General features: G+C 41.1%; 1 protein-coding gene and 1 long non-coding RNA gene across 3 annotated transcripts in view; one reads left to right on the top strand and one right to left on the bottom strand.

The window, feature by feature from the left end:
• The window catches only part of XKR6 (XK related 6), a 767,984-nt gene that overhangs the window by 574,556 nt on the left and 170,041 nt on the right, over positions 1 to 23,387 (bottom strand). The window lies entirely within an intron of this gene.
• LOC115088156 overlaps positions 8,223 to 23,387 on the top strand; it is a 65,077-nt gene continuing 49,912 nt past the window's right edge. For both annotated transcript variants that reach the window (XR_003855712.1, XR_003855713.1), the window contains exon 1: positions 8,223 to 8,587. This is a non-coding gene — a long non-coding RNA (uncharacterized LOC115088156). The remainder of the gene's footprint in view (positions 8,588 to 23,387) is intronic.

The following is a 23,387-nucleotide window of genomic DNA, read 5'->3' as shown; positions in this document are numbered from 1 at the left end:
GCCAGATACATTTATCTGGCTAACTTTGCTTGGATATTGCGCCACTGTTTCAAAGTTAGCCAGATAAATATATTTTATTTGGATAACTTTAGGACTGCTTTCATGCAATCCTAAAGTTATGCAGCTAATCTTAGCCAAAAAATGCTGAATATCAGCATTTATCCGGCTAAGTACTTTATTCACTAAAGGGCAGATTTTGAAATGTGCGCGCTACCCGGTGCACGCACATGGACGTGCCGATTTTACAACGTGCGAGCACTGGTGCACGTTATAAAATACGTGGGCTGCGCACACATACACACCGGATTTTATAATCCACACATGTTTGTGCGGGCGGCGAGCGCAAAGGGGGGTAAAATTTAGCAAATTCACGCAGCGACGAGATCGGAGCCCCCCCCCCCCAGTTCCCTCCTAATCCGCTCCAATTTAGGAGCGGACTGGGAGGGAACTTTCCTACCCCTACCCTAACCTTACTTCCCCTTCCCCTCTCCTCCCCGCCCTCTAAATCCCCCCTTTTTTTTAAAATTTACCTTTTATCCCTCAAGTTACTTCAGGATCCGACCTGAAGTAACGTGTGCACGCTGGCAGCTGGCCAGAGCCCGAGGCTTCGGGACAACGAGGAATGATGCTGTCCCGGCCCGCCCCACCCCCCCCCCCTGGACCACCCATTCCCGCCCCCCCCCCCCCAGCCCCGGCCCACCCATTTGTTAGGGCCCGGCACTTATGCGCGTATTGGCACTTACGCAGCGCGCGCAGGGCCCGGCCGTGCGCGTAAGGGGCGATTTCTACGTGCGTGGCCGATTTAAAATCTGGCTGTATGGGTTTTTCCCATAGACACAAAATGTGAGAAAAGCCTTAATAAATCTGGCCCTAAGTTAGCCAGATAGCAGACTCCACCCTGGAATGTTCCCCCCCCCCCCCCCCCACCCCTTGCCCTGCTCCTGACTTATCCAGCTACCTTTTTAGCTGGATAAAAACTTAGTTGGATAAGTGCCAGCTGCTGGGCGCAGCTGGATATTTGAACAGCACCGTTTGCCTGGCTATGTCTAAACTTAGCATAATAATACAGAGGGTAATCTTTTTAAATAGAACTCCCTCTAGCTCTATCATTAACTCTACCACACAAATGGAGAGACAACAAATTCACAATATGTGTAATATTTATTGAATACATTCGCATGTTCACCTAAAAACTAAACTAGCTCACACACACATTCATATGTCCAACTTCTTAGAGGGACAAGTGGCGTTGGACATATGGTTAAAATCAAGGAACATGGTCTAGTGGTTAAAAGCCAAGAATACTTTTTGTCATGATAAAGATTTATAATACAGTAAAACTGATATTTTTCAGCTTGAATTCATGAATTGAGAGAGATATATTTGTAAATGATTGTGAACTTAAAAGAAGTGTTTGTAAAAAATTCAGTTCCATTTTTTAAGAAAGTATTATCACATTGAAAGGATTACATATTCTACTTGCATTAAAATATTGTACGGACATCTGTTGTTTTAATTGGGATGCATGAATGTGTGTGTGTGCTAGTTTAGTTTTTAAAGTGTTTATATAGGTGAACATGTGAATGTATTCAATAAATATTACACATATTGGGGTAGATTTTACAAATCTACGGGCGCTATCCCGCACGTATCTTATAAAATCCGGGGTCGGCACACGCAAAGGGGTGCACATTTGTGCACCTTGCGCGTGCCGAGCCCTTCGCGTGCTGCTGTTCCCTCCGAAATCGGAGCGGCATCAGAAGGAACTTTCCATTCACCCCCCCCCTCGCACCTTCCCCTCCCTTCCCCTACCTAACCCCCCCCCCCCCCCCCCCCCCCCGGCCCTATCTAAACCCCCTCCCTACCTTTATCTTAAAAGTTACTATTGTCTCCGGGCAGTGTTGGGGCACTCGGCCACGCCCCTGAAACGCCCCCGAGCCAGAAACATGCCCCCGGACACGCTCCGAAAACGCTGTGTCACTCCAGACATGCCCCCGACACGCCCCCCCCCCCCCCAGGCAAGCCCCGGGACTTACGCGCATCCCTAGGCTTGCGCGCGCCGCCGAGCCTATGCAAAATAGGCTCGGCGCACGCAGGGGGGTTTTTAAAGGATTACACGCGTACCTTATGCGTGTAACCCTTTTAAAATCCGGCCCATTGTGAATTTGTTGTCTCTCTATTTGTATGTCTAAACTTAGGCCTAGATTCATCAAATTGCTATATGTGTCACATAAATATAATGCATTGGTGGCTGCGATTATAAAGGGGCATGGCTATGCATATTTTCTAGATTTCACATCAACTAGCTAAAACTAGCTAAAAATCATAACCTGTGATAATTTTTTGTACGCGGAACAGCTTATTGTGACGTGCAATGCAATAGTGCGTTGCATGCCCAGACCGGAAGATACGTGCACAAGTCGGGCTGACCTGCACAGAGCGGGTTTTAAAAGCCGCCTATGTGCGTATCTCCTGCTATGTGCACGTGAAAAGTTTTGAAAAATCAGCGCAGCGAAGGCATGTAGGGGAGGCTAATAGATGAGGGCATATATACTTAAGTGCACAGGCAACATCATTTGCATAAAAAGCTAGCTTTTGCATGCTGATTATCAAATTTGCATATAAACAAACAACAGGATAAAGATTGTACTTTTATTGTGCATTAGATCTCATTTATCGCACAATGAGGCCCAAATGCGATTTGATAAATGATCCTGTTAGCCGGACAAATGGCGCTGAATATTGAACTCTTCATTTATTAAGGTTTGAGTGATATGTTATTTATCAACCACCAAAATATTGTGCTTCTGAACTTGTTTATTAGCACACGGGAGTGCAGTTCAGCTAAATATATGAAATGTAAAGGGAAAGGATGAAGACTAACCGAAAAGAAGTATATGCTACCATCAAAGCTAATTGGCGGCACAGCCATTGAGGGCCTTAAACTCAAGCAGAAGCTAAGTGTGTTTTATTTGCATAATAAAAAGACTTTAAAAAAAATATTTATGTTGTTGCAGACCGATGATTATACCAACAGATGCAGCCTGCATAAGGCTTTTTTGGCACCCGTTTATGAGTGTGATTTAGCATCTCATAACATTTGATAGTCTTCTCTATTTGATTTATGATAAATATTGACGGAAGTCCACATTCACTCTAAGGTGAATCCCTGTGTATTGATTATTATCTTTTTCCCCTCATGGATTTTTTTGAATTTGGTATTACCATCAAAGCTAGAGTTGGCTATTTATTCCAAATTGTTTAAATGTTATAGGTCTAACCCCCGCTCCCGAAGAGGAAGCGACTTCCCTGCTACAGCGGCTGTGGAATAATGGCAGTATGGGGTTGGTGAGGGTATTCTGGAAATCACTATTAGCACAAAGGTGGGGAGAAGAGAATAAAAGTGCCCTCCTTCCCGTTGGGGCTTCCCTTATCAAGGAACCTAGGGGACTAGAACCAACCCAACTAATCTCCCAGGGGTAGAGAGGGAAGGCAGGGTCTTGTAAGTGTAACAGATAAGTCAGATGAATACAAGAACTGGACACAAACTCAGTTTTTACAATGTTATTCCTCATAAAGTACCTGCAGGAAAATTGGCAGTTAGAAAAATATATCAATTTTTGCAAAATCACACATGAAGTAAGCAAATTATACATTAGGCAGGTATATTTCTGTCTAAGAAGCTTTCTCCTTTACTCTTTGGTTTCAGATTAACCTACTCTTATCTGGTACCACAGGATTTACCTAGGAGTACTCATCAGATAAGTATAATTAAGTATACTCATATCTAAATATTTGTATTTGTCTCTGAATAGTTTAGCTTTATCTCCACTTTGTTCAACCAATACTAGCTTTAAAAGAAAGTGATTTTTTTTTAAACTTTCTTTTCCAGGTTTTCCACTAGTAGTTTCTCCTTTGTGTCAATAGATAGTAAGTATATTTGATTTTTGTTTGTTTCTGTCTGTCTTTCTTTGGTATTCTCCCCCTTTAGTTAAAATAAGTGAAAGCACTATCTTTTTCCTCTGCTTTTCTTTTCAATTTTCTTTCTTTTCTGTTTTATGCGTGTGATTGACTGTCTCAGTTTCCCTCTGTATACTGGCTAGCCAGCAAAGGTAAGGTGCAGAAAGATTTCACTTAGCTGCTCCGCTGGGTGTCTTGACTTTGTTTCTCTCTCCTTTCAGCTTACTTCTCTCGGTTCTCTCTCTGGTCCTAGATGTTGGTGTCTGGGTGCTGTCCGTCTCTCCTCTTTATCTCTGACATCTGGTGCAGGTGACCGAGGACCTGTCTTTAACTAAATAAAGACAATGTGCTCCCTAAATACTCTAACTGCGACCCCCTCTTTCAAAGGTGTATTTAGTTGTGATGTTGCCTGCAGTGACTACACTGCCTTGACTGACTTAGGGCCTCATTTTCCACGCCGCTCGCACGCGATGAGGGACCTTTCGCACGCGAAAAGTCCCTTATCGCGTGCGATACCAGGATGGGGGCGGAGTCAGCCCCAGAAGAGGAGGAGTCGGGGCGTCACCGGGGCTGACTCTGCGCCGACGCCACAGACAGCGAAAAGGTAAGTGCCTTTTCGCGGCAGCTTTCGCTCCCAATAGTTATACCTCCTATGGTGGCGCTATTGGGTGTGAAACCGGCAGCGATCGCACCCAATAGCGCCATTTTCTAAAGTATCGCAGGCCTGCGATACTTTAGAAAATGAGGCCCTTAGTGTGAAAAATAAAAGATAATTAGTCCCACCCTAGGCTATTTTATATAGGGACAATCATGAAAAATCAAACTCACACATCGCTTATGCACACAGATTTCTCTGCTGCATATAATAAATACTATTGCAGGTACTCCAATGAATCCAGACTTTTAGTTCATAGATATTATTTTTAGCATTAGATCCAATTAACTCAGATGCTGCCTAGTGATCCAGTATTAAATCTTGTATCAGAAATCACTTCACAGACTCTTAATATGCAGTGACTTATGTCTCACAGTCTGCATTAGGTTCACTGAAATGTCCTAAGGATGAGCTCTATGACTGATGTAGACGGTCAGCAATATTGGGGCTAATGGTTATTGGCTAACAGTCTTTTGAGTCTGGGCAGCTCTAAAAGAATTGTTATTGCTTTAACTTGTGCCCTAATTTGAAGTTGCTGACAGGATATCTTGCAGACACAGCTATAATTTGCTATATCCGGAGGACACATAAGAGCTTGGCTGGCGGCACGCCCAGAGACAGCGATGGGAACTGTGTGGGGTATCAGGGGATATGGGTGAGACAGAAGGGACTTTCTGAAAAGTAGATAAGGGAAACAAAGAGCCATGATGTAGAGGTAGAAATACATACATTAAAGCTTTGCATGTAACTGAAGTACAGAAAAAAATGTATAAAAAAAGAAATAAGAACATAGTGGGAAGTGCTCTGGTCTGGCTTTGTGCTGTGCTCTGCACATGTCAGAACGCTTTTGCCAGGAAGAGAATTACTAACCAATTGATTGCCTGTTATTTATTTTCTCATAGTATATTCTATCTCAGCATAAAAATAAAAAGAAACTTTTCATTTTTAAGACAGACTGAATCTTGAGCTTTTCTCTTACTATTGGTAAGTGATCAGCCAAGGTGTGATAAAAAAACACAGGGGGAGAAGCACCTGGAAGGTTCCGCTAAAACAGACAGCCTGTGTGATAGATAACTCATCAGGGCAGCTGAACACTGAGTCACATAACTGTTTCTACTTTTAAATTTAACAGGACTCTATACCACATTTAGAAGATGTATAGAGCCATATTATATTCCTGTTCTTCCCACTCTTACTCCCTCAATGTTACTGCTCCAGCAATGCAACAGAGAAAAATTAATCTACACTTTTCTCAACAAATGAGGCTGGGATTATAACCCCTTGTGTTACTTTAAAAGAACAAATATTTCCACACAAATCACAAAATTCTCTCACAACTTGTTTACATTAGGCCAACAATATTTCTGAAAATTGGCTGATTTTTAATTTTTAAGCTGGCTGTTCTATCCTCACCTGAGGACCTAAACAACAGCAATACATTAATTCGCACTCTCACACATCTTATTCATTCATTTTTAACATAATGTGTGTAAATTGATACATTTTTCCTCTGTGTTTTTATACTAAGAGACACAGACTGATTCTGGTAAAGACTGCTGTGAAAACAGACCTGCTGTCTTCAGTGTCTCCCTCAACAAATCCAATGATCTCACAGTATCACTTTGGAACTGATCAAATACTCTGCTTGTGACATCAGTGAAAATAGTTCCAGACTTTACTTTGTATGAAGTTTTAGCCAACTTCACACCTCAGCAGACCCACTTTCTTAGTTATAGTTTATTCCGAGCTTTTAGGATTTTTCAGCTTATTTTTAAGTTCAGATGGGCTTTGTATTTGTTAATCACCTGTGATATGAGATGTGACCTTACGCCAGCCCTGTTACTATAGATCCTGAAGTTTTTTCAGAAAATGGTGGGAGATACTTTCGGGCCGATAAACGGTGCGGGAGAGCGGGCAAACACCCACTCTCCCAACGCGCGCCCAGGAAGGAAAGTTATGCAAATTAGGGCCTGCGGTAAAAAGGAGGCGCTAGGGTCACTAGCGCATCCCTAGCGCCTTCTTTTTAACAGAAGCGGCAGCTGAAAGTGGGTTTGACAGGTGACGCTTAATTTTACCAGCGTCGGTTGTCGAACCCGCTGACAGCCACGGGTTCGGAAAACGGACGCCGGCAAAATTGAGCATCCGTCTTCCAACCCGCGGGCTACGGGCAGATTTTTAATTTTTTTTAATTTTTGGAGCCTCCGACTTAATATTGCTATGATAGTAAGTCGGCGGGTGTATAGAAAATCAGTTTTTTCTGCTTTTCTGTACACTTTCCCTGTGCCAGTCGAAATTAGCTTCTGCCTTTGGGCAGGCGTTAATTTCTGAGAGTAAAATGTATGGCTTGGCTGCACATTTTACTTTCTGTATCGCGTGGGAATGACTAATAGGCCCATCAACATGCATCTGCATGTTGCGGGCGCTATTAGTTTCGGGGGGGGGGGTTGGCCGCACTTTTTCCACGCGCTATTACCCTTTACTGTATAAGGGATAAAAATAGCGCGGCAAAAACGCACGGTCAAACAGGGGCTAAAGGTGCGCTCGGCCAAGCGCACCATACTGAATTGTCCCGTTTGTGAGGTGCAGCAGCTCAATGGTGAAATGGAGTCTGTTTCAAAATGAAGACACAGACTGGCTCAGGAATTTAGGGATCTGGAGTTTAATTAGCACTTAGACACACTTCTTGGACCCACATTTTCTCTCACACTCCATGTATTTCATTTCCCCAAGTCATTCAGTTTTCCAAAGCACCAAAAATGTAAATCCCCAAAGTAGATCAAAGGTAAATTCTCCAGTGATTTTTCTTACAGTCAGACATTCCCCTTAGGATAGTTGTTTTAGAGCTCTTTAATCAGCCTTTCCAATCTCTGTCATTCCTACCTTCCCACAGCCTTTAACAACTACTGACAGGCAGAGGGGGAGGGGAAGATCTCTCCTCTATCAGTGCAGATGAGGAATTCAGCTTCATTATGCAGTCTGGGCACCCATTTTTAATGGGCTATTTAGGGTTCATTCTGGGGCTCCAAACCAAATGAGTCCTCCTGAGGGTCTTTCCAAGACATATCCCCAGGCCTTATTTTTTTAGGATTTTATATTTTAAAGGAATTCTGGGCACTTTTAAAAACAATTTTGGCAAAATTAATTTGGGGTTTTAAAAACAAGGTGGGAGCTCAGAAAGATTCCCCCAACTAGAATTTTTTTTTAAATTGTTTTCACTGCTCAGATTCATTTTTATGAACTTTTAAAAGTTCCACCGATCTCAGTCTAAACAGGAAGTATTCCTCTGGGTCGATAACTCACATGTCACTGCTCCTAGAACTTTATGTACTGACCCTGATGACCAAAAATCTCCCAGGATGCTACTGCAAAAATTAGTGAGTGGGAACATTTTTTTTTTTATTATTTTTCCCCCAGCTGCACTCATCGAGGCACATGTCCGACCTCCAGGGCAATCATGCTCTCAGCCAGACTCACACTCACACACACACACACACACTGCCAGCTCTCTTCTTCCAGAACAGCTCAAAAACAGCTGATGGCTGCTTTTGATCTACAGCCACAGGGCAGGAAACCCTCACAGATTTTTTTTTTCTCTCTGCAGACTCTCCCTGCTCATGGCTGCTTCTTCCTCTCAGCTGTCTCTTCTCTATGACAGCACATGCTAAAAAAAACCAAAAAAATAATACAAACAAACACTGTTTCCTTGCTGCACTGACTATAACAGTCTCAGTGCCAGCATTTTCACAACATTTTCAGTATGCAGAAAGGGACTATGACAGCCTGACTAAATAACCAGAATTCACAGCACGCAGACATGACCATTACAGCCCCCTTTGACAGATCTCTACCAGCAATCTCCCATTTCCAGGAGCCCAGGATCCAGGCATATGAGCGATGACAACACTCCCATCCATCAGATCCATCAGTTTTTCTTCCAGCAGCAATGTTTCTCTGAAGGAGACCAGCATCCAGGTAAGTTTTGTTATATTAAAAGATATATATATATATATATATATATATATATATATATATATATATTTATATTTATTTATTTATTTATTTATTTATTTATTTATTTTTATATACCGGCAACCGTTTGCACATCGTGCCGGTTCACAAGTAACTTACAACAGAAAGTATATAGGCATAGCCTTTACAGAGAACGGTGAATATATATATCCCCCATAAGTAATTTTAACCACTGGTTATATAGAGTAATTTTAACCACTGGTTATATAAGTAATTTTAACCACTGGTTATATAAGTATACTTATATATATAAGTTATATATAACTTATATATATAAGTTATTACTTATATAACCACTGGTTATATAAGTAATTTTAACCACTGGTTATATAGAGATTGTAAAGCTGAATTAGCTGGGTGGATGGGCAGACTAGATAGACCATATGACGATAACTTTCAAACCAGCGCATGGGCACTTTTTGGCATGTGTGCACTGGCATGCGCCCAGATTTGTGGCCATTTTGTAACTTATGCACATATATGCACGCATGTTATAAAATAGCCTGACCCCATGCATATGTGCGCTCAATTTTAAGTGGGCTCGCACCTATGAATATAAATCCTACTTCTACCAGGTAAGTCAAGGAGTTTTAAAAGGGGCACGTGTCCACACCATTTCCAGTTTCACCAATTCATTCACCAGTTAGCCCAATTAACAGCTAGGTCCTCCAAAAACTTCTAGTTTAATAGCTTTCACTCCCTCTAATTACCCCAGACCTTTAAATCAACAGTTATGGCTAGTTTTTATTTTTCTTTTAACTTACACCTCCTCTCCAGCAGAAGTAAACGTGCACGTTACTAGACCTGGGTGCACACCCAGGTGCTTAAGTATTTACGTGCATCCCAAAATGCCCATGCCCTGCCGAGAGCAAATGCACACGTGTGTGCAGCAGGAGATACATACGTATCTGGGTGGCTTTTAAAATTCGGTCGGCACGTACCAGCCTGACTTGTGCGCACATGTCCCAACTGATGCACTCGCTGGGCTTTTAAAATTCATCTTTACATTCTTTTTCTGCCATCACGTTTCCATATTTCTATGTCTCTGTTTTGTATGTTAGCTTTTATAATGTGTCATCTATTCAGACATGTTTGGATTTTGCTTGTTAAAATGGAAGCCCAATCATTCCTAATCCACTTGCATCCATTTCTCTTAAACGTATAATTAATTACTTAAAGACTAAAAAGTCTCTGTGGATTATCTAAGGAAATACTAGCATTTCATTTTCAGGATTAAAGTATACTCCATGTAGAGTAATACCAAAAGATTATGCAAAACATATTTCATAATTACAAGTCATGATAAAGAGCTGATTTATCCCAAGTGATGGAGCAGTGAATTCTGAATTCACTGTACATGACACAGAAGCGACTACAGTGGATATGAAATCAATGGCATTTCAATGATCCCTGAAAGATGGGCCAATAAGAACAGAGAATACAAGAAGGCAGCCAATGCAGCAAAGTAATTAGATCAATGTTTACCAAATAGTCTAAAATTGATGTTTTAGATAATTAGAACTTTATTTTCTTTTAAGCAACCTTAAACAATTTAAGATAGATGCCCATGAACTTATGAAGGAAAAATGCTAAACAGCAGCAGGTAGCTGAGTTTTGTTAAGACAAAGAAAGAATTTAATGTCTAAGTCATTGATAAAGATTTTTTTGCAAGAGAGAAATTATGCAAACAGTTCAATAACACCTATGAATATTTAAGCTGCAGAACAGTGCTATTAAAAAATAGATTCAGATTACCATCTTGCAAAACAACATAAACGATTAAACTATCGGCCATAATATACCAACTTTACATGACACTTCCTCCCCTTTTCAATTCTTCTGAAATATGCAAGGTATTTCTTGTGATGCCTGAAAGTGAAATAGTAACTTGACAATTTAACCCATATGGGGAATGCTTTAAAGGGATATTGCCAGAGTTCTAAAAGACTGGAAGTCAAGTGTGTGTTCATACAAAAAATTATGGATCAGAACGATGGTCCAGAAGTAGCTAGGTGTTACCATGTGATAAAAACAAATCTGCATCCTGCCCCCTGCGGTGGATAGGAGGCACTTCCCAGGGCCACTAACAGGAGGCAGAATGAAGAGAGAAGCAGCATAGCTACCAGCATACAGAAGAGCATGGAGAAGTCAAACATCAAAACTATGGAATAGCCTGAAGTAACAACAGAAGAACTGGAAACCAGGTTAGGAAGAGCCCTAAAATGGAAGAGTCCTGGCCCTGACGGAATGCTCAACTTTTAGCTCAAATATTTAACATCTCTCCAATAAGATCTGGTAAATTGCATAAATCAATCGATCAGGCAGCCAAAAGTAATACCGCAACGGCTAATAGGAAGAACACATCTCCTTCCAAAGGCTTATGTTCAAGCCTGCACATCTAGTACTGCCTCTGTCAGAGCAGTGCTGAAGGCACCGAGAGTGGAGCAGAAGGGACAAATAAGGAATTGGGTGGGGGAGGGGAGCTGGTGCCACATATCATCCCTGCAGGTATGTGGGGAAAGGGGGGAGCAGGCCGATCATGCTATTTCACAAAAACTGGGACAGGGGACCCAGTGGACAATGCCGGGCACCTCTTGAGGCTGAAAACAGATTTGGGGGGGAAGAAGATAGGAAGGCCGAACAGGGGCTTTGTATTATGTTTTGAGGTGGAAGGAGGGGATTGGCTGCTGGCCCTTTATTTCTTTTCTTTGTTTATGACAGCGCTACTTAGCCAGAAATCTTTTAAAGATACCTGGTTAAATAACATGTTATTCAGCAACACAAGGCCGGATAACTTAGCTAGATATATGTGATACTCGGCTAAGTTAGCCGGATAACTCAACCCCTCCTCGGAATGTTCCTGGAACACCCCTTTTTTATCCTGCAAAATTATAGCTGGATAACAACTTATCCAGCTATAATTTAGCCTGATAAGTGGCTGAATATGCCTATTTTTGCCATTTAGACCGATAACCTTTTAGTTATCGGTCTAAATGGCTTTTGAATATAGACCTCATTAGTAATAAACACCTAAAATCAGAAGTCCTACTTATAACTAAGGTGCAAACAACAAACACAAAACATACATGTATAGCACAGAAAAAAGTAAAAAAGGGTAAACGTATCCAGAAGTATTGCTCCTGAAAGTTCACTGTCCAGTTTTAGAGTCTAACACAACTGCTTGTCTAATATATGGCTTGTTGACTAATTATTATAGTCCTCCTTTGATACTGTGTCATATTCCCACCCACTCAGGTACTTCTAGGGCTCAGGAAGGGCTGGCCCTAGGTATTAGCACAGGCTATTGCAATTTCAATTTATTAAAATTTATAACCCGCATTTGTCATAAATTTCAAAGCGGCAAACAGTAAACATGCATAATAAAAATATCATCAAATGATCAAACACACAAAAAGGACCTTCACCAGGACATAAATCACAAAGAGATACTTGTTCTTTTTCATTGAGCAAAAAATACCTTCTTTAATAAATACGTTTTTAGCACCTTTTAAAAATGTTTATGCAGATCTGTCTGGATATCATCTGGTAAAGAATTCCAAAAGATGGGACAGGCTGCAGACAAAGCCCTCTCCTTGGGATAGTTAGATGCGCCAACTTCACAGAATGAACCTCTAAGATTTCTCTGTTCAGATCTTAATTGTTATGATTCCTACTGCAGTGAGCCTCCCTTCCACCATGGACCCCAGTGAACAGACTCTACAATCTAGCCAAGCTCCTCCCTCCTGCCTGCACCACACCCATATTCCAGCCTTACTTAAAACTTCCCATCTCTTGCCTCTCAACCTTGTCATTGAGTCTACTTGGCCGGGACAGGTATTAGAAACAGGTAGGAACTGCACTGCACTGGTAGAAATTAAGGAAGGACTGAAAGTCTTGAATTATAAGATTGCAGTGGTAGACTGAAACCAAATTCTTGAAACAAAGAGTCTGGAGATTTGAGGTTTGGCATGTAATAAATCCGATCGTAAGAGAGCGAGTCAACCTTCGGGGTGCTGCAAACAACTTCCTGTTCCTCTCTTGGTATTTGTTTGTGTGTGTATATGTGTGTCCTTAGATGGAATGTGTGTGTGTGTGGGGGGGGGGGGGGGTGTGTGTGTGTGTCTCTGAGTTGTACAGGTGTGTTTGTCAAAGTGTGGTTTTCTTTCTGAGTGAGAGGCATGGATATGTATGTCTTTGTGGGTGTCTATGGGAGGGGAATGACACACTCTCTCTCACACACTTCATGCATGCACTCTTTTTCTCTATCTATTTTACAAATATATGCATGGATATCTTACATGCATGAAAAAATATGATTTGCTTACATAAAACTCTGATTTATATGCGAAAGTAGGTTTATTTAAAAAAAATGTGCACAAACTTGAAAGCTCCAGTTTGCCAGTATCTCCACCAGTTCACCCAGTCAGTGTCCAGTTCATCGAGACCCTCCTAGTACTTCATCCTGAGCTCACCCCAGTTCACTCAGATCTCCCTTCCAACAATAACAGACAATAGATAAGTCTATATCAATTACATTAGATAATTAGCAGGTGTAAGATTGCACGAATAAGTTGCCAAATATATATATGCAACTGATGCACATATGTGCACATCATGCCCCAATGTCCCAAGCATGTCTACTTTTTTTGCACATATATTTGTTCCTGAAAATGGATATATGTTATTTACGTATGTGACCTGTTTAGAAAATATGATTTGCACACTAATGCTTCACATATATGTGTATGTCATTTTCGCTTAGATTGTAAGCTCTTTGGGGAATGGACATATTGTACCTAAATTCTAAAATCGCTGTTAGCCAATCTCTCTGTTAAGACCCATAGGTATGAAAGAATTGAATGCAAAAATCCATCATTGTTCACACTGGGTTAACAGACCAAAGAAATTGCCTCCATGACTTGGGGATGGCAGTGGTAAAATACAAAGGGTCTCAACTCGGTAATCGAGCATGACAGTTCTTCCCAGTAGGCAATGAGCAGAGCTTCTGAAAATCCTGACTGAAGACATGAACGGTGTTCAATTCTTCTAGTTTTCAATGGCCGTATTGTTTTGCCTATATAGATGAGAGGACCCAGGTCACAGACCTTAGAAAATCCAGCGGTAACGGGGGGCGGGGGGCAAAGCGGGGGGCGGGCCTGCGATCGCTGCCAGTTTTCGCACCCAATAGCGCCATCGTGAAAGGTGGCGCTATTGGGCGCGCTGCTGGCAGCGATAAGGTGTCCTACCTTTTCGCTGGTCAGCAAAGTCGTCGCGGAGTCCGCCCTGACTCCTCCCCTTCCAGGGCGGACTCCACCCCGATTTAGATATCGCACGCGAAAAGAGACTTTTCGCGTGCGATACCTTTGGAAAATGACCCCCTGAGTGTCTTAACCTAGAGATTGAATGGTCAGCATGCATATAAATTCTTTAGTTCTCTTTGTTGTTCCATTTTTGCTGTCTTTACTGAGCTGTGCACAAGTTAGTTCTCTTTCAAGTCTCTCAATAATTCATTTCTTGCTACCAGTTCCTCTTCAAATTGCCTGATCTGATTTGTGACTCATAGTGGTGACACACCTATATCATGTCACCCTGCTATGCTGCCTGTGATTGGCCAGTTAGTTTTTGGCAGTCTTATCTAAAAAACGAATTATTCAACTTTTCCTTCCTTTACAGTAGTCATTTCGCTACCTTTCACTCGGCGATTCCAGTCTCAGAACCAGTTGGTATGTATGTTTTGGCTCCCGGTGTCTAAGCTGGTTTCTTCTTTTTAGTGTGCCTTTTCATTGCCTTTTTGTCCTCTTGCAGAAAATACTGTGGACAATAACCTGGATTTAGCCAAAGTCATACATAGCTTTTGGTATGTTTGATTTTAAATTGTTTCTGTAGGGCGCCCTATGCCCTTCTTAAGCCTGGTTATTGGCGTTGTGTGTCCTCAATATTTGTAAAAGTTAATCAATATTTGGTTGCAGTATAAGCAACTGGAGAAGATAGTGTGAAAGAGTTTTCTTGTTTGAAGCGATGTTTGAAGCCATTAAAAACTTGTGGAAAGTATCGAGCTATTACTAAGCTGGAGACCGTAGAAGTGAGTGGGTTAATGATATAAGAGGTAAGCACTTTCTGGCTAAATTTTCCTGAAGGCAGTAAAAAGGATTGGATACTTTATTGTACTATGGCTTTTTTGTTTTTAAGTGAAACCATAGAGTGAGGGATTTGGCGTGAACTGTCCCTGAGGAAGCCCGCCTAAGACGGGTGAAACAAGGATCGCTTGTTGGAATGGTCCTAAAGGAGTCCAATGGACTATGCTGAATCATTTTGGTCACTGGATATTGATGGTGATTAAAAAAGGATACCTCCCGAGTTAATATATTGATTGATTTTCCAGTGTTCCATGAATAAATTTGATGTACATGTTGAATTAAATAACAGTGTGGAAGAATATAACTATTGTTGAAAAATGTTATGAAATCATATATAGTGCTGTTTAAATGCTGTTTTTTGCACATGTTATTAAGTATTGTTCATTATTAAATGTGTTGATATTTTAAATGTATGATGTGTTGGTATGAATGTGAAGTGTGGTGTTAATAGTATTCTTTGTTAGGATAGGTTTTTATGGTGTGGTCTCATCAATAAAATATATTTACTGACATACTGTGTGAGTTGATATTGATACAGAGGGCTCCCTTATTCAGTGAACATTCTTCTTAAGCCTACTACATTTCATCTGTATTATAATTTCTTGTTTTTCAGGATGCCACTTCCCTGAAAACTTTATAAATTGCCCAAATACAATTTAACTCCATGTGATATAACTAACTTCTAATTGTTTTTGTGGCATTTATTATCCCGCTTTCAGCCCTTCCATATTGTACTTTTATGTTTTTACAGGACATTTCTTGTTTAGAAGCTTTACAAATTGTTTGAGCACAAATCCCCTCATTTTGGTGTGTGTTTGTTTATGTAGAAATTCTATGAATATCCTTGTGAGCATTGAATACTCACAGGACTAGGTCCAAGGATAGAACAAAGAGGGCAACCCTGCCTAGTACCTCTTTGTAAAACAAAATATTTTGAAAATTTTCCATTAACAAAAATCAGCAATCACTGCCTTAAGTTTCCTATAAAGTTAGAGAAATAAAATCCAGAAAATATCTGCATAAACACAGGGGAACATTTTCAGCCGCTGTGTGGCTCAGCGAGTTAGCCAAATAAACAAATCCGGCTAACTCCCAAGGTATATTCAGCAGTGTAGTCATTTATTTATTTATTTACAAACTTTTCTATACCGTCATTAAGTCAGATTACCATCACAACAGTTTTCAAAAAGGCACAAATAGAAATAAAAGTTGATTAGTAGTATAGCTAACATAGGGCCTTATTTTCCAATAACGCATTAGGGGGCGTTACCAATGCAAATGAGGCTTCTTTCGTGCAGTGGGGAAACATCGTGTGCGGCGATGTTTTCGCCATTCGCGAAAACATTAGCACCGCACGCGATGTTTTCCCACTGCACGATGATTCGTTCAGTGTTTTATCGCGGTGCACGATATTTGGCACTTTTTATAGAGAGAGAGAGAGAGAGAGAGAGAGAGAGAGAGAGAGAGAGAGAGAGAGAGAGAGAGAGAGAGAGAGAGAGAGAGAGAGAGAGAGAGAGAGAGAGAGAGAGAGAGCGCCTTACTATAGTGCCTATGCCCTACATAGGTATTTTAACCCCTATAGGAGGGCCACCTACTAACTCGGGGTGGGGATTAGGTATGAGCGTCGGGGGTTGGGGGCCACTTTCGCATTCCACATGAGACCTACGGACTGAACAGTGGTCTCTAGTGCAGATTTTCTGGCTGTCGGAGTGAGGACGCTCACTCCAAGAAGTGGTTTGGGCAATGTTCTCTCTACCTAGCTTGATGGACACTCTACCTGTGCAACAACATGCTAGGTGGAGAGAACGTTGGCCAAATCTCCACTTGGAGTGAGCGTCCTCACTCCGACGGCCAGCAAATCTGCACTAGAGACCACTGTTCAGTCCGTAGGTCTCATGTGGAATGCGAAAGTGGCCCCCAACCCCCGACGCTCATACCTAATCCCCACCCCGAGTTAGTAGGTGGCCCTCCTATAGGGGTTAAAATACCTATGTAGGGCATAGGCACTATAGTAAGGCGCTCTCTCTCTCTCTCTCTCTCTCTCTCTCTCTCTCTCTCTCTCTCTCTCTCTCTCTCTCTCTCTCTCTCTCTCTCTCTCTCTCTCTCTCTCTCTCAGCTGTCCGGACCTACCGTGGATGGCGATAATCCTTTTCTGGCCCGTAGCGCAGTCCATAACGCGAGGGTTGGAGTTGTAGTTAAAATCCGCGATAGCAGCCGCGCTACCACTGCGGTTGTTTCGCCGCACACGATACACAGGTTCCCGCTTTACATATGCTCCGCCCCAACTCCGCCCCCTGAATACCAAATGACTAATTTGCATTCGCGAATCGCGTTAACAGCTGTTAACGCGATTCGCGAATTTATCGCACGCGGTAAAGTGCTTTGAAAATGAGGCCCATAGTATAGGTGTGCAGTCATTGGACTGTAACATATTTGTTCTAATAAAAAACTCTAAGTTGAATTTGGTTGAGATGTTGGTTGGAAAACCTCTGCACGGTTCATGTCTAAATTTAACACTCTAAAGTGTGTTTAGAGATAGTAAAAAGAAATTAAAAACTGATTTCTTGGTGCTTACTTTGTGTTCGTTTGTTTTTCTTCGTTCTCCTTATAAAAAGCCTGCCTAAAAAGCCAGGTTTTTAGACTTACTTTGAATAGTTTCAGACTTCTCTGCAGTCTTATTTCCAGTGGTATTGAGTTCTACAGTATTGGACCGGCCAGAGACAGCGCTCGCTCCCTTACTTGGGTGACATGTGCTGATTTCACAGATGGAACAGTTAATAGCGCCTTATTAGCTGACCTTAGATTTCTGTGTGGAACGTGTACCCGAAGTACTGTGTCATGCCACTGCTGTGTCATGCCACTAAATGTACCCAGCTAGCTTAAAGTTAACCGGTAATGTCTAATTGATTACTTTTAGGACAGCCCTATGGTCTGATCAGAGTTAGCCGCGTAGGTTAAGTGGCTAACTCTGCTCCACCCAGAAATGCTTCCCACGGAGTGCCTCCGACTTAGAATTTAGCCACACAAGGCGATGAATATCGCCGGGTAGCCATTTAGACGGATAACTTTTCAGTTATCCGTCTAAATGGCTTTTGAATATCGACCTCCAAATGTTTTAAGAGTTTCAAACAGAAAAGTCCAATTTACTCTATCGAACGACTTTTCGGCATCAAATCTAAATAATAGTGAATTTAACTGAACATGTAAGGAATGGTCTATAGATACTAAGACCTGACATTCAAAATCACTTGTCGACCCTTAACAAAGCTTCCCTGCTCTTCAGAGACCAATTGCGGTAGCAGAGGGGCTAAGTGGTCTGATATTTGCCAACAGTTTTATTTCATAATTAAGCAAAGAAATGGGCAGATACCAGAAACCTAGGGACTCTTCCTGACTTAAAGGTGAATTTTAAAAGCCTGGCACCCGCATCAACTGGGGATTTTAAAAACTACTAATAGGGAGGAGGAATAGCCTAGTGGTTAGAGCAGTGGACTATGAACCAGGAGACCAGGGTTCGGGTCCTGCTGTCGCTCCTTGTGACCTTGGGCAAGTCACTTTACTCTCCATTGCCTCAGGTACAAATTAAGATTGTAAGCCCTCTGGGGATAAGGAAATGTAAACCGGTGTGATATCTCAATTGAGATCAAATGTCAGTAAATAAAATAAAAAATACTTGGATACACAGGTGAACACATCTAGAAAGTTTTCAAAAAGGGGCATGGGTGTGGTCTAGGCAGGGCATGGGCAATTCAGGGCATGAATGTGTAAATACTTACATAACCCTGCCATGTAGCTTTACTTCTGGATGGAGGATGTGTAACTTAAAAAAGAAAGAAAACTAGGTAGATCTGTGGGGTTTTTCAGGGTCAGGGCTCACTGGGGGGAGTGAAGGTCATCAAACCAGGGGAGGTTGGAGGACCCATCTCTTAACTGGGTAAACTAGAGAAGAACTGGTAAAACTGGGAATGGCTTTGGCATGCATCCCTTTTGAAATCCCCCAATTTATGCAGTAGAAGCAGCATTTGTGCACACATGCACGCGCCCACTTAAAATATGGCACACTTGTACGCGCAGCCAGGCTGTTTTATAACACGTGCACATTTGCACGCCTATGTTATAAAATGGCCACATATCTGGGCGTGGGCTGACGCATGCACGCTGGTTAGAAAGTTACCATCTTATGGAGCACAATGATACTGACCTGTTAGAACCCCAAGGAAAATACCCTTTCTCCAACAGAGCTTCAAATACTTGGCTCAGAAGCAAACATACCCCAACTTTTACAGTCCTGGGTATTGATACGCAGACATTAGGGAAAAAAGTGCAAGGCTGCTTCTATGGCCAAATCCAAAAGCAAAGCACGTTCAAGCAGCATTGTTTGAATTATTAAGAAAGCTGTTCATCCTGTAAAAAAATTTCCTAGCAGTAATTTTGTTATGTGTTTGACAGTTACTTGGTTTTGATTGCAAATATTACTACCTTAATAGTAAGGCTTGGGAGTAACCTGCACAGAGTGACAGTTACTACCCTTAAAAGAAACAAAGGGGTAACCTGCATGAAATGGTAGTTACTAACATAAGAAACTTGCTGGGCAGACTGGATAGACCATTTGGTCTTTTTCGTTGTCATTACTATGTTACTAGATTTATCAACATTTTATAAAATTCCCCTACCCTGCCATCAGGTCCCAGGGCCTTAGAGTAGTAGTGGATGGCTGACTATACTTCTCGCAAGGTCAGAGAAGCATTCAAAATGTGAAGTTCTTCCTCTGACAAAGTGGGAAGATTAACTTTTGCTAATATAACCCCTTTTCTGGAGAATTGTTGTTCCGAAAGGCAAATAATTAATTTATTTCTTTGAGGATGCTCCAGCTAATATATTACATTCCATGCTTGATTCTCAATCCTTGGGGGGATTCTTTTTATGGGGGTAAACTCTCACTTGTAGCCCGGACAATGAGAAGAAACCCCTCCATGTTTGTGAAGTCGTTTAGTGATTCCCATGAGGTGAGAGGCTGTAATAACTCAGACAGGACCAGGTCTGGGTGTTAAATAAAATTTACTGATTAATACTCAAATTACATTCTATTATCCAGAAGTGTGAATTTACATCTGACTCATGGTACAAGTATTATTCTTTTTACCATACCTCTGGATAGAGCCCATGGTGATCTTCATTGTACAAATTCTCCCAGCGGCTGTGTAGGAATCCTATTGGAGGTGTCCCCAAATTTACTCTAAAAATCCTACCTTTGAACATCTTCTTCTCTGACACGCAGCCTGTCCTGGTCCTAAAGTTGTAGAGATCTGGATGGGGTCTCCTGCTCTTATTTGTCCTTACTTAAAGATTATTTCATCTTTATTCTCTGATCTTTCATGGGAACTTCTCTTGGGGAAATGTTAGTGGGATCAGGCAAGTTCTCCACTCTGAAATCCCCATGGGAAAGGGAAGGGGGGAGGTATCCAAAAACCTCCCCACTCTTCGTAAGTTCAAAAAAATACTTTAAAACGTAAACTGGATATCTTTTCTGCCTTCACTATCTCTCACAGCAGGATCCATCACTGGTGTTTGCCCACCTAGGGTTTAGAGTAGGCTCATAGATATTTCGTCTCCTGGTGAGAACCCTTTTGCCCCTAAAGGGAATCAGGCTTAAAAGTCTCTCTCTGTAAATTATAAGAAGGACCCTCAAGTAGGGAGTGCACTGGGAGGTGTCACTTCTAAAATAAACTCCTTAGGGTGAAGCTGGGAGGCCCCATCAGAGTGTGGAAAAAATACATCTTCACTCCTTGACTTCTTTCTCAAACTGAGCCCCATGGTGTATTATCATGGCTGGCTAAATAGTGTTCAGGCATCCATTCCAGACTCTCCACGTGGGAGGGTCTGAGGGGTATGGATGGCTCTTTACAAAGTGTGTTCTAATGACAGGGACAGTGACATCTTGTGGCCAGACCGGGAAGGTCTGCCACACTAAATATTCCATCGCCAAAGAAGCATCGCATAGATCTTCTTTATATAAATTTTTGTAATACTCAAAGAATATATCCCCTACTTCCCAATTAGTATGCACTACCTGACTCTTGTTAGTCTTCATGGCTACAATATGGGTTTGTCCCCTCCAATTTTTGATAGCATTTGCCAACATTTGCCCCACCTTATTCCCATGAATACAAAATTTGTAATTATAATAAAGTAATCCATTTTTGTTTTCTGATGTATTTAAGGCTGCCTAAGTCACAAAAAGTTGTGACCTAGTTGTCGAAGAAGGAGATGTTAAACCATAGCTTATCAAGTTTTAATAGTTTTTCTAACAGTAAAATTTATTTAGCCATCATTTTCTTTTCTCCTAGCAACATATGCGATTACTTCCCTTCTCAGCACAGATTTTGCAGTCTCCCAAAACAACAAAGGATCCCGTCTATGTTCCTCATTAAACCCCTGAAACTCTTACCATTTCTCCACCAAATATCCATGGAATATCTTATCTTGGAACAAGTAGGATGGAAATGCCCAGCATCTATGCATATTTGTCAGAACAAACTCCTCCAGGGCTATCCATACTGAGGCATGGTCTGATATTTTTAATGGACATATCTCCAAGCCCATCACCTGAGAAAAACAAGTCTCAGACAACAATATTCAAGTCAGGACTTAGAATCATGTGCCCAAAGAAATGAGTATAATCTAACTCTAAAGGAGAAATGAGTATAATCTATCTCTAAAGTGTTCAGTTCTTGACAGACAACCAACAACCAGAGATGTTGAGAAAGGTAAGATCTCCTCCATCTCTCATTGTGAAAAGAGGTAGGTTTGACCCATTTCAGGGTCAGAGACTATGTTGAAGTCTACAATGATCAATAATGGAATGTGACTTTATCACACCAAGATATTTACTATTTTGGTAAAAAAGTTTTGACTATAAACTTTGAGTACGTATATACTCCCCAATAATATATTTTTACTAAAAAGTGGTCCATCTACAAAAATATACATTTACCAGTGGAGTCTCATATTGAATGAATCTCGTTAAATTGTATAGATTTATTGAACAGAATGACCACCCCTTCCTTATGTTGATCTGAGGAGGCATAGAAAATCTCCCCAGCCCACTGCTTCCTCAACTTCATATGTTCACTATTAGACAAACGAATTTCCTGCAACATGGCAATGTCTGTATGAAATCGTTCATAGCTTATAACAACTTATATCTCTTAACCACTGAACCAACTCTACATACATTCCAAGTAAGACATGTAAGCTTATTAACCATTATCCCAGTGAGCCTTTGGTTGATAAAAACCAATAATATTCATCGCCACATAATGTGATGATTCCCCCAACCTAGACCCACCCAAACACAACACCTAAATCCACAAGAGAGGTCCTTTGCCACCGTTGCATCTTAACAACAGTTAGCAGCGTTGCCTGTTTGCCAACTTCACCTCTTTCAACCAAACCCAAACTCCCCACACCCTCCCCAATCCTCCAAACTTCCTCCATTTCTCCCTCCATTTCCCCATCTTCCTTCTAGTAGCCTTCCCAAAGGGAGGAGTACTATCATCCCCAACAGCCATTTCAATAGCAAAGAAAAATAAAGCACCAAGCAGAGTATATCATACTAAGGGGACCTTCCCCTACATATTGAAATTACCTAAATAGTGTGAGCAATATAGCCTGGTCAGAAATAGTAACATTCGTGAAACAAAATAGTCCAAAATAATTGCAGACAAAGAAAGTTGTAGAAGCAAAGAACGATGTAAATAAATTTGTTAATCTCACTTGTATAGAATATATATATTCCTTACATAGAAAAACCTATAAATTTGTGAAAAATGGAACATCATAAAACCCCGCGGATTCTGAACGCAAGTGTTGTTCAGTATTTAAAAAATTCAAAAAGTTTTCTCTTAATCGATGATTATTGATGACCTTCAAGTGGTAAAAACACTGAACAACACTTGTGTTCACTATCCACGGGGTGTTATGATGGTCCATTTTTCACAAATTTAAAGGCTTTTCTATATAAGGAATATATATATTCTGTACAAGTGAAATTATCAAATTTATTTGCGATGTCCTTTGTTTTTAGAAATAGTAACATAACATAACAGCTTGAATAAAAACAAATAACATGAGAAACTGCAATCACATTACTATTCAAAATATAACAAACACCAGCAGAGCGTTCTCTAAATGAAGATCAACTCTGCAAAAATTATAGTATAGAGGATAAAATATAACAAATAGATGAAGAAACAATTCCCAGATTTTATGAAAAAAAAATCTCACCTCCTCTGCTGAATTCAAATGCACATTTTTCCCTTGATGAAAAAACTTTAGCTTAGCTGGGAATAGCAAAGTAACACAAATTTGCTTTTTTTTTATCAGCTGTTTGCACATTGGGGCAAAAGCTTTCCTCTTCACCACCACTATGGCTTGGAAGAGAAATTATTTTCTTCCTGTCATATAGTATTTCACCCAAATGCAGATAGGCCTGAAGGATCTCAACTTGTGGGGGATTTTAATCCCCGGTGCATGGAAATCCAGGAGATATGCACGTAGCTGGGCTGCATGAGTGCGAGCACATTTTCTAAACGGCCCAGCCACGC

This window comes from Rhinatrema bivittatum, chromosome 3 (genome assembly GCF_901001135.1).
Source record: "Rhinatrema bivittatum chromosome 3, aRhiBiv1.1, whole genome shotgun sequence".
In the NCBI taxonomy this organism is placed as follows: Eukaryota; Metazoa; Chordata; class Amphibia; order Gymnophiona; family Rhinatrematidae; genus Rhinatrema; species Rhinatrema bivittatum.
Note: the sequence above shows the minus strand (reverse complement) of the source record. Positions and strands in the feature narration are given on the sequence as shown.